This window comes from Carcharodon carcharias, chromosome 14, assembly GCF_017639515.1.
Source record: "Carcharodon carcharias isolate sCarCar2 chromosome 14, sCarCar2.pri, whole genome shotgun sequence".
In the NCBI taxonomy this organism is placed as follows: Eukaryota; Metazoa; Chordata; class Chondrichthyes; order Lamniformes; family Lamnidae; genus Carcharodon; species Carcharodon carcharias.
The window spans coordinates 46,591,427-46,607,346 of record NC_054480.1 but is presented as its reverse complement, the minus strand read 5'-3'; positions in this window follow the sequence as shown (position 1 = coordinate 46,607,346).

The following is a 15,920-nucleotide window of genomic DNA, read 5'->3' as shown; positions in this document are numbered from 1 at the left end:
ACCCATCAGCTGTCCACATTTGTGTCAAGCAGGTTACGGGCCTTCTGTTCAGGCGTGCATTGACCTTCATCCACTTCCATTGGGACCGGGCAAGCCAGACACAGTGAGCCAGAGGCTTCGTGGCATTGCTGGTTTTCCCCACGTCCAGGGTGCAATAGACTGCACACATGTGGCCATCAAGGCACCAGCAGGTGAGCCCGGTGCCTTTGTCAACAGGAAGGGCTTCCACTCCATGAACGTGCAGATAGTGTGTGATCCCACGACGCCTACATCCTCAGACACTCCCAGGTGCTGGGGGGCTCTTCAATGCTCCAGACCAAGTGGATGTGTGGTTGCTGGGTGACAAGGGCTATCCCCTCTGATGGTGGTTCATGACGCCTCTCTGCCATCCAAGAACAGAAGCTGAGCAGCGCTACAATAGCAGTCACGCCTCCACAAGGGCTGTGGTGGAGAGAGCCATTGGTCTTCTCAAGATGCACTTCCGATGCCTGGACCGCTCAGGGGGCCCATTCCTCCAATACCCCCCAGATCGTGTTTCGGTGATGGTGGTAGCATGCTGCGCTCTCCACAATCTTGTTTTGGAAAGGGGGGAAACAGTGGATGATGAAGACGTTGACGCAGTGACTGCGGCTGCACACCAGTCCAGCAACGAGTCCGAGGATGAGTATGCACAGGGAAATGCTGATCGGGTAGACGCTGACCTGGGCATACTCCAGCTAGCACACAACAGACGGACCACCAGAACAAGCTCCATACTCGATACCTAAGTGCAAAATCTGTCAGGTTAGCAACAGTCACTAAGGGCATTGTTAATAAAGCTGAATCTCCAACAAAGCACTCTACATTTTTGGAAACCATATACATGCAGAAGAAAAGGGGCACCTCCAGCCATGGTGACATATCTAAATTTAATGTATCAAGACAAGCAACTTACGACAAGAAAAAGACAATGGTGTTACAAATCAAATAAAATCATAAGGGCCTCATCTCGGGACAACTCAAAAACACTAGTGGTGGCCTAAGGTGCCTTATGCTTTCATTCCTGGTACTGCCCCATTGCTCGGAGTGTCATCTGAGACAGCCTGCTGACTCTGCTGTCCTGTTGGCCTTGATGACCTTGGAGGTCGTCCTCTGGCCCGTGGAGCCTGTACTGGCCCCGCCTTGGCAGGAGTTGCCTGCTCCACAGCTGGCATCTCCTCAGACGTTGCAGCCTCACCGGGTGATATGTTCACTGGGAGAGGGGCGGAGGAGCTACCGCCCTCATCCAGAGCACCCTAAGAGATGCCCGCAGAGATGACAGGCAGCTGCTGCACCGACGTGAGGTCGCTTCGGACCTCCCTGCTCACTGTGGATGAATGGGCACCGAGCTGGGAAACTTGATGCCCACACCATCTCCCACGCTGGCACTGACCATCTGAGGCGAATGCCAATGTGAGAGCTTGCTGGTCAGAGTGCATCCCCAAGAAATTCTGACGGGTCTCCTGGAGTAGGCTCTCCACGAGAGTCACCACTCTCTCAATGGAGGATGCCTGGTGCTCGGACATGTGGCTCATTGCTTCGGCGAGCATTCGCGTGTACTCCTCCATCACAGGGCCCAAGCCAAGCATAGCTTCATGGATCTCCCCCAGATGCTCCTGCACACCTGTCCACATTTCCTGCACCTGCTGCATCGCAGACGACTCCAAAGGCACATCATCAGGCACCGACCGAGCATGTGCCTGGTCCCCTGCAGTCCTCCAACTGCTGGCACCATGGGCACTCTCTGTCTCTGCCAGCTCCTCCAGCGACTCTGAAGTGCCCTCACTGCTGTGTCCCGGGACACTAGATGTTGTTTGAATTCCCACCGAGGTGCTAGTACCTGTGCTGGTGCCTGCCTTGCAGAAATAGTGTTATGCTGGTGAGATTTATGCCCCTCAGGTGTGAGAGGGGGCATCTGCTGCTCCTCCTCCCGGCCCTGCTCCAATGATGCTGAAAGGAAGAACAAGGACATTGGATCACTTAGCGTGGAGACAATGGTAAAGTTCATCCCTGTCCCCAGGATCGTTATGTGTTCATCCTTCCATAATCAATGGTCAAGCCATGTTGCAAAATTAAAGTATTTAACATTCAGCAGTGCTATGGCTGTTGAGAGGACAATGCTGACCTCAATGCTGGGCATACATACCTGGCTGTGGCACCCCAGCCTCACCGACACCTGTGGACCTGGGTGCATGGCCCCTCTCCAGATACAGGGCCTCCTTCTCGAAATGGCTTAGAATGGCGATCTGCACCAGGCCACCACCAGTCCTCGCACGCTCTGCCACGTTATAAGCATTCTTCTCCTGAAAATTAGAGACAAATATTGATTACTGCAAATTGCATATGAACTCGCTTCACGCACGGCCCACATCAACCAGACTGGGACATATCAGGGCTCCAGAGCCTCCTCACCCCGCTGCTGCCGAACCCTCACACAAAGATGCTAGGTCTGTTCCCCACCGCCGCACCCCCCCCGCCCCACCCTTGGACTAATGCTGCCTACATCACATTAGACATCACATGGTATATCCTTCCATAGCAAGGAGGCACAAGCACGTGGAGTGCAGAGCACAGCAGGTGGTTTGTTGCCACCCCACTTGAAGCTCCCCTCCCAGCATGTCGTCACTCTGACTTGGACATGGCCTGCAGTTCAAGCACAGCGCCTAGGTGCAGCTCCTCCAGGTTGCCCCCAAACCAGTCATGTGGGACTGAGTAAAACACATGCTGCAGGGGCAAAACACATCTCCTCATCACTGTCTCAGGCTGACCTCAGCATGGGCAGTATCTGCTGGCCCACCCAGCAAAGGGCAAATGCTGTCAATGATTCAATGTAGTCACGAAACTCAGACTTGGGCAGCAGGTGTGGTAAGCCGACCTGCTGGGTTAAATGCACAATGCCAACATGGTACTCACCCTACCAGAGTGCAACAAGTTGCATTTCTCTTCATATTTGATGGCTGTCTTCCTTCTTGAAAAGGATCCTTGGACTATTGAACCAAGAGTTCACAAGGATTTGAAATGCTTAGCTGGTAAAATTATATTTCCACAGTTGTTGGTAAGATTGCCTTTACTAATTGCGCACTGTACGAACTGGACATTTGCATCCAGTACTGATTCAGTCTTTGCTCGTATGCTATTAAAGCGTTATTATTGTGGGTGAATCGCTGTTACATTTTGCTTGCAACACTGTCGCAGGAGCTCACCACCTCCACCACCTTCTCCCAGGCACATTTCGTCATGTGGGGGTGGTGGGGAGGGGGGCTCCTCCTCCCATCCTGCAGGACCAGCACCTCCTGCTGTGCTGCCATCTACTCGAGGAGGGCAGCAAGGCAGTCATCCAAAAAAACGTGTGCCCCCCCCCCCCCCGCTCTACCCTCCGGCCTGGCCTGTCTCGCCTGCCCTACCCTACAGCCTGGCCTGTTCCGCTGCCCTAACCTTCGAACTGGCCTGCTTGCCAGAAGCATTATATTACATTATGGCCTGAATTTTCCGGTTGGCAAGGGGGCGGAGTAGGAGCGCTTGCGGGTAGGCACGTACCCAATTGCCGCCTGCGATCATGTCTGTGCCGCCATTTTACATGGCCGGGCCAATTAAGGCCTGCCCAGTGTACTTCTCGACTCCCGAGGAGAATGGGAGTGGGCGGGCGGTGGCGGGCGTGCACAGACTGCCGGGTCCAATGGTGACCTGGCAGCCTGAATGAAGGCCTGGCAGCCTTGACTAGGCTGCTCACATTGGCAAGTGCAAGGGCACGGCAAAGGGCTTCTGGTGAGCAGGCCAGTTCAGAGGGTAGACCAGCGGATCAGTTAAAATCGAGACAATGACAAAGTTCATCCCTGTCCCCCTGGCTCATTATGCACTCAACCTTCCATAAGCAATGGTCCAGCAATGTTACAACAATAACTAATTTAACAATCATTAGTGCTATGGCTGTTGGAGAACAATGCTGATCTCACTGTTGGGCATAAATACCTGGCTGTGGCACCCCAGCCTCACCGACACCGGTAGACCTGGGTGCATGGCGCCTCTTCAGATCCAGGGCCTCCTGCTCGAAGCAGCTTAGTATGGAGAGCTGTGTCTGGCCACATCGAGTCCTCACATGTTCGACCGCGACTGCGCATTCTTCTCCTGCAAAAGGGAGAAAACCATTGATTAGGACAAATTACACATGGACTCTGCTCGCACACACCACACCCCAACTAGAGTGGGATATATCAGGCCTTCAGTGCCTCCTCACCCCGCCGCTGCCGAACACTCAGACAAAGATACTAGGCTTGCTTCCCACCCCCCACTGCCCCCTTGGACACATGCTGCCTACATCACATTAGGAACCCACGGTATTTCCTCCCATAGCAAGAAGGCACAAGCACGTGCAGCGTAGAGGGCAGCAAATGGTTCGTTGCCACGCCACCTTGAAGCTCCCCTTCCACCATCTCATCATCTTGACTGGGACATGTCCTGGAGTTCTGAGTCTATGCCTAGGTGCAACTCCTCCAGGTTGCCCCCAAACCAGTCATGTGGGACTCAGATCAACACATGCTGTGGGGGAAAGCTCATCTCCTCATGACCCACTCAGGCTGACCTCAGTATGGGCACTATCTGCTTGCCCACCCAGGAAAGGAAAAATGCCATCAATGATTCAATGCAGTCACAACACTGAGACTTGGCGGGGGGGCGTGTGGGTGGGTGTGCAGTGGGTAAGGCCAACATGGTACTCACCCTGCCAGAGTGCAACAAATCATTGAAGCGCTTGCGGCACTGTATCCAGGTGTGCCGCACCACGTCGCAGGAGCTCACCACCTCTGCCACTTTCTCCCAGGCACATTTCGTCATGTGGGGAGGCCCTCCTCCTCCCATCCTGGAGGACCAGCACCTCCCACCGTGCTGCCACCTACTCGAGGAGGGCAGCAAGGCAGTCATTCAAAAAACAAGGGGCACACTGGCCCCCACCCTATCCTCCAGCCTGGCCTGCTCCGCTGGCCTACCCTCCAAACTGGCCAACTTGCCAGAAGCCCTTTGCTGTGCCCTTGTACTTGCCAATGTGAGCAGCCTAGAAAAGGCTGCCAGGCCTTCATTTAAACAGGCTGCCAGGTCACCATTGGACCCGATGGTCTGTGCACGCCCAGTCCCACTATCCTCAGGAGTCAAGAAGTACAATGGGCAGGCATTAATTGGCCTGCCCGCGTAAAATGGCAGCACAGACCTGATCTCGGGCGGCAATCGGGTACACGCCCACCCGCACACGCTCCTGCTCCGCCCCCCTCCCCCACATACTGGAAAATTCAGGCCATAATGTAATTTTCATAATCCTGGTAGTTTCACTTTAATGCCAAATACCATACTTGCTAACATGCTTGTTAACTGTTTTAAGTTTTTGTATCATTTTTGTGTATATCTTTTACAACTACCGTCAATCATCTGTCCTATGGTGCCACTATAGAATATATTTATGCCTTACATCACGTCACTTATTTCTTGTTTTCTTATATATCCTTTTATTTGTTGACATTGCATTAATGATTCTTAGTACACAGCCCCACACTTACCTCGTTCTCTTCGTATTTGAGAATTGTCTTCCTTCATGAAAAGGATCCTTGGACTACTGAACCAAGTGTCCACAAGAATTTGAAGTGCTTGGCTGGTAAAATTTTATTTTTAGTAAGATTGCTTTTACTAATTGCGCACTGTACAACTGGATTAGCAAACTTTGACATTTGCATCCAGTACTGATTCAGTCTTTGCTCGTATGCTATTAAAGTATCATAATTGTAGGTGAATCATTGTTACATTTTGAGGTTTTGATCATTTCATAATGAGTATTTAGGAAAAAGTTATATTCAAGTATTACATTTTAAAATGAGGTGAATGTGCAACCATTTTTAAAAAGTTGAAATAGAAGAGATTTTGATGCCATAATGAGTCAACAATCCTATTGTTGTCCATGACAACCATGACCATAAAGTAATTTGTTACTATATCTCAGACAGCTTAACAAAACAGCCTCACCTATTATGGAGGATATAAATGTATTAATATGAGCTCAGGATGATATTTTATTATTATTCATTCAAGGGTTGTGGGCTTCGCTGGCTGGGCCAGCATTTATTGCCCATTCCTAATTGCCCTTGAGAAGATGGTGAAGAGCTGCCTTCTTGAACCATTGCAGTCCATGTGCTGCGGGTACATCCACATTGCTGTTAGGGAGAGATTTCCAGGATTTTGACCCAGCAACAGTGAAGGAACGGTGAGATATTCCCAAGTCAGGATGGTGAGTGGCTTGGAGGGGAATTTCCAGGTGGTGGTGTTCCCATGTATCTGCTGCACTTGTCCTTCTAGATGGTAGTGGTCATGAGTTTGGATCATCAAATATTCATCAGCAAGGAAGTAATGCTTAAACACTTACATCAGCTGCAAAAGGAACAAGAAGAACAACGTTTTGAGGCAGATGTGATTAGGTGAAGGAAGTAAATTTCCTTTAATTGGTACACTGCATACCATTTTCTTCCCTTGAAGTAGCATCATAATTCACATCCGGTCTCATAACACTCAAGTCTTTCTCAGTCCACAAATGTGAAAGTGAAATTAAAAGAGTGTACATGAGGACACACATGAAGGATATATTGGTCCAGAATTTGCGCTAGTAGCAACAGTGAAAATGTTAACATTTGCCATCATTTCCCCCACACCACACCCTCTGTCAAAGCCAGCAACAACTTATAGGGCAGAATTTTACATTCAGCATGCAGGCACGTGCCCAACATAAAATGACATGCGATGACGCAGGCGTGCGTCCCGACGTCATTGCGAACCAGAGCGATATTTCATTCGGCGGGCGCACCAGAGTCAGCTGCGTGCCCATCAATAATTAATAGGCCATTAACGAGGCAATTAACTTGAACTTTATGCTGCCCGTCCAACCTTACGGATGACAGAGATTGGGACTGGAGAGAAGGGGTTTGCACTGTTCCAGGAAGCAAATATTTATTATAGGCCTTGATGTATGGTAAGCCAAGGTCGTTGCAAGGAGGTAAAGGGAAGTAGTTTTTGCACATCTGGACAGATCTGGAGATACCCTTCAGTACACCCCAGCCAGACTCTCCAGAATAGCTGTGATCTGCACCATATTGCACAGCATGAAGTTCAAACCTGCAGGAGAAACAAGGGCCTGAGCACAGAACAACCTCCGACATTTCTGCGAAGGAGGAGGGGGCAAAATGTGATGCGGCCAAGGCAGAAAATGTGGTGCATATTGCTGCTGGGCCACTCTCATTATTGTGAGGTTTACTCAGGTTGCAGCAGGCAATTTATCTGAGAGTCCCGTGCAAAAGCTATTTCCCCTCCCTCTTACACCTCTCCTTCCCCCAACACAAAGCACTGTTGTAAACAAGCAAACAAATCTTACCTAACTCTACACTGCTTAGTGTCAATGCTTATTGCCATTCATTGCAAGTGAAAGTGTCACCTGCTGGCTAAGACCATTCCTGCTATTATGAAACATTGGCCTAAATGTTACTGGCCCCTGGAAGGTGTGAACGGAGGTTGGGAGGAGGGTGTAGTAAAATAGCAAGAAACCACATTAGGACAGCTCCTTACACAATTCCACCACCGGGGAAGTTTCCTCATGGTGGGCAGGAGATGGGTTGGGGTGTGGATCAGCTGCATGCTCCACGGAGGTGGGCAGCTGATTTACATAATTAAGGCCTTTAATAGGGGCCATGAAGTGAGGCTGCTGGCATTTTACCAACAGCAGGATGAAACCTCGCTGCGTGGAGTGGCTTCTAGCTTCATGGAGGTGGCATCCCTGAGGAAGCCTGGGGATGGCTGGAACAAAAGGCTCCCTGGCCCAAAGAGAGAGCTGGGCAGGAAAGGCAGCCCTCCCACCCTGTACCCTCAATAAGAGGGGCTAGTGAGTCTTCAGAGCGGCTGGCCCTCTGATTGGGCTGGCTGCATTGGGAGCCGCCTATGGTAAAATCATCGAGCCAGTCCCCCTCCCAGCAACTGCAGGCTTGTCAGCCCATTTGTTCCTGATGCAGAATGCCAAAGCCCAGAGTAAAATTCAGCACCCTGTTTGACTTGTACTCATGCATTGCAAAGAGCTATAATTCCCAGCATTTAAGCACTGCCTCCAAACCCACCCCCACCCATCTCTCTGACTTGCTTGCCAGCCCATACGCTGCTGCAAGTTAAAATTCAGCTCATTAACTTTGTCTTTCTCTCTCCACAGATTCTGTCTGACCTATTGAGTATTCACAGCACTTTCTGTTTTTATCCCAAGAATATAGACATGTTTCTGCAGAGACACATGCAGGCTAATTTTCATCTCTGTCATGCCCCATAAACAGGCATGGGGGGGGTGTATTGGAGCAGAAAATACACCGAGATCAATTCTGCCAGGTCTCCACCTATTTTGAGTCAAAGGCACATAGAAATCTACAGGGGCTTCATAGAAATATAATGTATTGGAAGTGATACAATTGAGACCTGTATGCCATTTTCCAGTCTTTATGCTGGAAACACACATGGTCATAATTTTACCTGCATAAATTGGACTTCCAGAGTTGCTAGGCTGCACTTTGTTGTAGAAAGCAATTTAAAATGACAGCCAGCAATTTGCAGGTGTAATATTAGAGTGTTTTATCAACATTTGTTATTTTCTTTCTTTGGTGCTCTCCGAGTGTTGCGAACTTTTGGGCTACTCATTCTGTAAAGCAAGATATACCTTGGAATAGTCTTGTGTTACTTGGATGAAGCAAGAGAGCATGAAGAATGTATGGATACAAGTCAAACAATAGGACTGCGCTTTCCTGGCAATATCTCCTCAATCACATCTATATGCAATAGCCAACATACGGGGTCAGATTTTGTGGGGACAGGGAGTTAATGGCAAACCGTGAGCTTTCGCCTGAGCACAACTTCCCAATTTAGTGCATATGCAGATTAGCATGGAACTCCTGATTTTGTGGACTGTCATTCACTGCTCTGCCTTTGTCTGCTCTGTGCTGCAACCCCTATTCTCCCCCCCACCCCCCACCCCTGCCAGCCAAATACCAGAAATCACTGAAATCTGTGAGAACTTCAACTTTTCCACTCTCACGTCGCTGTTAGAAACTTATTAAAAAGTCATCCCTTGTTCTATTAAGTGTAACTAGGTTTTTAGTGAAATGAACAATAGAACTGGCCCTGATAAAACACATTTCTAATTGTTGTGTGCTGTTACATAGTTACTTAGCAGATTTTTTTCAAACCAATTTTTCAAAAGCTTTTTTTGGAATATCTCAGCTTCTGTGTTCACCCTTTGTTTATGTCCCAAACTTCTCTCGATGTAAAAATGTTAAAGGTGATTTTATTTCACTGTATTTTTCTTTCTTAATTGGGGAATCTGTGAAAATCCTTTAATGTGATTGATGCCTGGACAGCCTGTTACATACGAACAGACAAACATATGAATTAGGAGCAGGAGTAGGCCACTCAGCCCCTCAAGCCTCGCCGCCATTCAAATGGCTGATCTGATTGTAACCTCAACTCCACATGTCCGCCTACCCCCGATAACCTTTCACCCCCTTGCTTATCAAGAATCTATCTACCACTACCTTAAAAATATTCAATGACTCTGTACTGCCTTCTGAGGAAGAGAATTTCAAAGACTCACAACCCGCTGAGAGAAAATGATTCTCCTCATCGCTGCCTTAAATGGATGACCCCTTATTTTTAACCAGTGTCCTGTAGTTCTAGTTTCTCCCACATGCGGCGACTTTCTTTCCACATCTGCCCTGTCAAGACCCCTCAGGATATTGAAGGTTTCTACCAAGTCACCTCTTACTCTTCTAAACTCCAGTGGATGTAAGCCTAACCTGTCCAGTCTTTCCTCATAAAACAACCCCTGCATTCCAGGTATTAATCTAGTAAACCCTCTCTGAACTGCTTCCAATGCATTTACATCCTTCCTTAAATAAGGAGACCAATGCTGTACACAGTACTCCAGATGTAGTCTCACCAATGTCCTGTATAACTGAAGCATAACCTCCCTACTTTTATATTCAATTCCTCCTACAATAAATAACATTCTATCAGCTTTCCTAATTTCTTGCTGTACTTGCAGACTAACCTTTTGTGATTCATGCACCAGGATATTTGGATTCTTCTGCATCTCAGAGCTCTACAATCTTTCACCATTTAGATAATATGCTTCTTTTCTTCCTGCCAAAATGGACAATTTCACATTTTCCCACATTATGCTACATTAGCTAGATCTTTTCCCACTCACTTAACCTATCTATATTCTTTTGTAGCCTCCTAAGGCCTTCTTCACAACTTACCTTACCAACATACGAACATGGAGCTGGAGTAGGCCAGTTGGTCCCTCGAGCCTGCTCCGGCATTAAATTAGATCATGGCTGATCTGATTGTAAGCTCTCACCTACCCCTGATAACCTTTCACCCCCTTGTTCATTAAGAATATCTAGCTCTGCATTTAAAATATTCAAAGTCTCTACTTCCACTGCTTTTGGAGGTAGAGAATTCCAAAGACTCACAGCCCCCTGAGAGAAAAATTTCTCCTCGCCTCTGTCTTAACTGAGCCACCCCTTATTTTTAAACCATGACCCTTAGTTCAAGATTCTCCCACAAGAGGAAACATCCACCCTGTCAAGGCCCCTCGGGATCTTACATGTTCCAGTCAAGTCACCTCTTACTCTTCTAAACTCCAGCGGATACAAGCCTAGCCTGACAACATTTCCTCATAAGACAACCCATCCATTCCAGGTATTAGTCTAGTAAACCTTCTCTGAACTTCTTCTAATGGATTTACATCTTCCCTTAAATTCAGAGACCAATACCGTACTCCAGATGTTGTCTCACCAGTGTTTTGTACAAATGAAGCATAATCCCCTTACTTCTGTATTCAACTTACAGTCCTGACCATCCTGGTGAGATGATAGTGGGTCGCCATTCTCACCAGGTGCCATTGGGAAACCATTTAGCATCTCATGATTAGGATTCAAATGAACACCTGACCAGAAATCTCCCAACACCCGCCCCTGCCCCTGTCCAATGGATTTCACACCGGTCCCGAACAGATCCAAACCACCATGGCTTGCACAAGTGGGGACTTACCTGGATAGACATTTGGAGCACCAGGTGGAGCCTGGAGCTGCAGGCGGAGCCTCGCGATGTCAGAGCAGGAACTGCAGGCGGAGCCTCGCGATGTCGGAGCAGGAGCTGCAGGTGGAGCCTCGACCAAGTAGAGCCTCTAGCAGCAGGCATACAGTTGCAGCAGGTAAAGGAGTGTAACGAGGGCCTTTGTAGGGGTTGGTGTGGGGGGGAAGAAGATAGTGAGGAGAAGCACAAAGAAGTGAGGCAGTTTTGGATGCCAAAATTGGGAGGGGGGAATTGCTGGGGAAAGATGGAAGTCTTGCAGGGGTCTTGGATGGGTATGGGTGGGGAAATGGAGCAGGAGTAAAAGAGGGGGAGTGGGGAAAGAATAGGACCAAGAGTGGGGTGGGGGGGGGGGGGGGGGATGCGGGGGTGGGTGGTGGTGGTGGGGGCGGGGTGCATGTGGACAAGGGGGCCGTGAGTGGGGTTGTGGGTTCAGAGGGAGGGGTCTGTGATATCAATTGGAGAATCCCGCAGAGGCAAAGTGAGGGAATTGGTGGTATGGTGGAATAGTTACAGTTAAAGGAGGGAATGGTATGCGGTAGGGTGGGAAGGTGATGGTCTCGCAAGGACAGATGAAGGGGCGGTTAATGTTGTTGGACGGGAGATGAAATGAGACACCAATCGTTGGGGTGGGAGGACAAGGGGGGTAGGGGGCATTGGAAGGGTAAATCAGGTACGCTCTTCGAGAAGGAAGAGGACGTGGACATTCACTGTAATAGGCCGAAAGGTGATGGTGAGGGGGATGGTTCAAAGGCGACCGTTGGGAGGTTGAAAGTGACACTGGGGGATCAATGGTGATGGGGGCGTGGGGGAAGAGTGTGAATAATGGGGGGAGGGTAAGGGATATTTGAGCATGCCACGAAGGAGGCGAACACCATGGCTGTTCTAGACCTACCCTGTGCCTCGAAGTCCAGGTATGGAAATGTTGGATGCGGGTACAGTCATTGGGTGGGCAGAGCTGCAGGTCAGCTCAACTGGACAACTAAAGGGGAACCCTAACATATCATTCCGACTAGACAAAGGTGATAGTATCGGAAAGGCTGTTAAGGGCAAAGGAGCAGTGTGCGTGGAAGGCTTCTTGCACATGGCTCACAAGGACCATAGCAAAGATCGATGTCTCCCTGCACACATATGATTCCAGAGAGACATAAACCCAGGCAGGGCTGTGCCCTTGAATATAAAGGGTGCGCACAGGCATTAAGTTGAATAGACACAAGGAAAAAACAGCAGACTTACTTAAAGTGTAACTGTGCATCTATTTACAAGTGTGTATCAACAATCAGCAATGATCGTGCTCTTGTGCCACCATTGTGAAATCAATACTTCTTTACTTTACATTTCCTGCCACTGCATCTAGGTGCTCTCCTGACATATGCAGCAGGGGTGGAGGCAGCCTGCTCACCACTATGTTCTTTTGTCTTTGATGACTTTGCTGATCATTATCTGCAGCCTCTAGGCCTGGGGGGCCCTGGTTTAGTTTGGGTGTCCTGCTCTGGGGCAGGTGCATCCTCTGCAGTCACAGAGCCGGAGCTGATGGAATCCTAAACAAAGAGGAATTGGAATGGCTAGGTACCCTCAAAGAGTCCTGAGTGGAGGTCTCAGGAGCTTCTGCCTAATGTTCCTCCACACTTTGGATGGCCTTAGGCTCCTCCCTAACTGCTTGACGGAAATTGGCACCTGGGGGAAGGTCAAGGTGCCCCATCCCCTTCTCACGTAGCCACTGCAAAAGCTTGCTCATGGCTACAGTGATAGAGTGAAGATCTGCATGAATTTCCAGCAGAAACTTGACATTCTGCTGGGCCAGGTTCTCCATGGAGCCTGCCATCATCCCCATGGAGACCTCAATGTGTGCACATTTCGGCACCACTTCATCACCCAGCAGGCAGATGGACTCCTCCACCTCACGTGCTGCTCTGTTGAGGGCCTCTAACACCTCTGCCTGATGTTCCCCTACCTCTTGCTGCATCTCCAGTATCTTGTGTATTATCACTTCCAGAGGCTTGTCATCTGACTCTGACTCAGCTGAAGCCACTTCCCCAAGAGTCTTCTGAGTGCCGATGACCTTGGCTGTTCCTGCCTCCGCCTGCCATAGACACATATCAGTGAGGTGACCACCAGAGTGTGAAATCTACCTTAACTAGATCGCGTACCCACCGAGGTATGTGTCTCTGGGCTGGTGGAGCATGCAGGTGACTGCAGTGACAGCTCTACAGGTGCAATATCTTCATCATCCTCATCATCCTTGCTGCTTTGCGGGCTGGAGCTGGTACTGGACTGGGTTTCAGAGCCAGGCCTCACCCACTTCTTGCTGGCACCTGTAGTCAAAAGAGGAGAGAATGAGTGACTGCATGAGCTGCCTTCAACATGGCATTGAGAAATGACCCTTAAGTTTCTATGTCAAGACAGTAAGCATGGTTCCTTACTGGATGAAGACCGGACGCCGACCTCACCATCTGCACAGGAGCAATCCAGAATCTCCCCTGCCAGCCCTGCAGCCCACTCTTCGAATGGTGTGAGGTGCCGGAGTTCAGCCATGCTCCCTCCCAACCGCTCTTTCTCACACTTGTGTGTTAACTTGTCCCATGCAAGGAGAGAAGATGGTTTGAGAGCAATGGGATGTAGGTGGTTTTCACATGATGCCAGTCTTCACCAATGACCAACTGGCTACTGTGTGCCATGTGAAAGGTGTACTGTAGCTAGTCCAAAAGGTACTTGGGCAACACACACCAAATAGCTGAGCTGATGCAGATAGAAGGATAAGGCCGATAAAGGTATGACATCAGCAGTAAATGCTGCTACCCTTTATGCCAACTGCCCCAACCATACAATATGAATGCTCTGTATGTAATGGTGAAAGACCTGCATTCACTTCTGTACCTGCAGACTACATGGACTACAGTGGAGCTATGAGGTTGAGATGCACTTTCATGCATGAGCAGCACAGATGGTGGCCTTGCCACTGAGGCCCATGTCCCTCAGTGAGGTGCGTATGTGGAGTAGAGTGTTCATTTACCCTGGCAGTGCAGATGAAGTCATTCATCCTTTCCTGTACTGCAGGGCTGCCCTCTGGTGAATGCAGTTGGCACTCACCACCCTGGTGATTGCCTCCCATGCAGGGTCAGTGAGTCAGGTAGTCCTCCTTCAAACTCTTGGGTAGAGGGCACCTCCCCTCTCTTCTACTGCATTTAGCAGTACTTCCAATGAAGTAACAAAGGTGCTCCTTGGGTTCTGCCTTCCATGTCCTGGTCCATGATTAAGAGCGTGATAAGGCTGCACCTTTTAAAAATGATGCCCAGTTATGAAAATTCCCTTCTCACCCCACCACAAACAACATTGGGAGACCCCTAGCTACATAATTAATGAGCCCAGCATTGCGTGTTTCAGAGTGATTTCCTAATGGGCTCCGTGGCAGACAACACTCTCACTTCCCATCCCTGTCGTGTTCCAGGAGGCTGCAGCTGCCAGTATGGAGCTCCCATGAGACCCTGAACCTCCTGAGGCATTGGTTGGGAGCGCTGATCCCCAGCCTGTCAATCCTGTGTTGAGTGTCTTGCCTCTTTCTAGCTAGACATTGATGTCTGTCCCCTTTGCCCTGTGGAGGGGCATGTGATTAAGGAGAAGACAGGTTGTTCTGCTCCTGGCTGTGCTGTAGCTGCTTCCCCCTCATCAGAGGTGGAAGGTGGATCTCCATAAGCTGCCATCATGTTATGTTAAAGGCTGGCAACAAGGAAGTACAGCTGAAGGTGACAGAAGTGCTGGACAAATGAAGTGCCTTCCAAGAAGTTAGAAAACACCCTGCCAAGCAATGAAAGTGCTCTCTTAGAGAAGGTCTGCTTTGAACAGTAGTCTCTCAATGGCCATAACTGGAGATCTTCAATGCAGCTGATCAAAGTCTTTCCAGCTTGCCAGTTTCACTGAAGAAGATCTTCCAACTTAACTCAGTTACCTTGGCGAGATTCATGCAGCATGGCAGCTGTGCATTGTTGAAAAAGAAGGAACTCATGGTTGAAAAGATTTTAATTTCCCATTTTAATAACCTCAATTAGATTGCCATCAGAGCCACAGTCTTCTCTGCTACATTGCAACCCACCCAAGGGAAAGCCAGGAGAGGGTGGGATTATGTGTCAATACCCATGTAAATTTCAGGGACTTTCCCACCCCACACGCTGCAGAGCATGCCTTCACTAAGCTGGGAAAATTCTGCATGTATTCCAGTGAGGAATGGTCATTCTATGAAATGGACCTCCAAGGGAGTCATTCATTCAAATTAGATAGATTTCTTTCAGGGAATAACTTTTGGGATGCAGCACATGAGTAATTTGAAACATGAAACGTGGTAAGTGTAACACGATTAGAAGAAAAAATGATGGGAATATCATAAAACAAATAAAAAAATTTGGAATTGGATGAAACAGTTTTGAAAGATGATAAATAATTTAACTACTGCAAAGGAATCATTAACCAGAGCAAAGCTTAAAAATACGACCCCATCACTTTTATGAAATTATTAAAAGTTTGAGAGTCATTTTTCATACTCCATTTCTGACTTTCTTTCTCCAATTCTAGATGAAGTACAAAATGATGTAATCTTTTCCTACCAGATTCTAACTTGAAATGTGTTGAAAGATATTTCAAGCTGGTAGTTGGTGCTAACTTCCATATACATAACTTCAATATTTTCATGTCTGTAGTAAACACTAACTTACTGTAACCAAGCCATAATCCATGTCAAATTCTGAAAATGTTCAGCA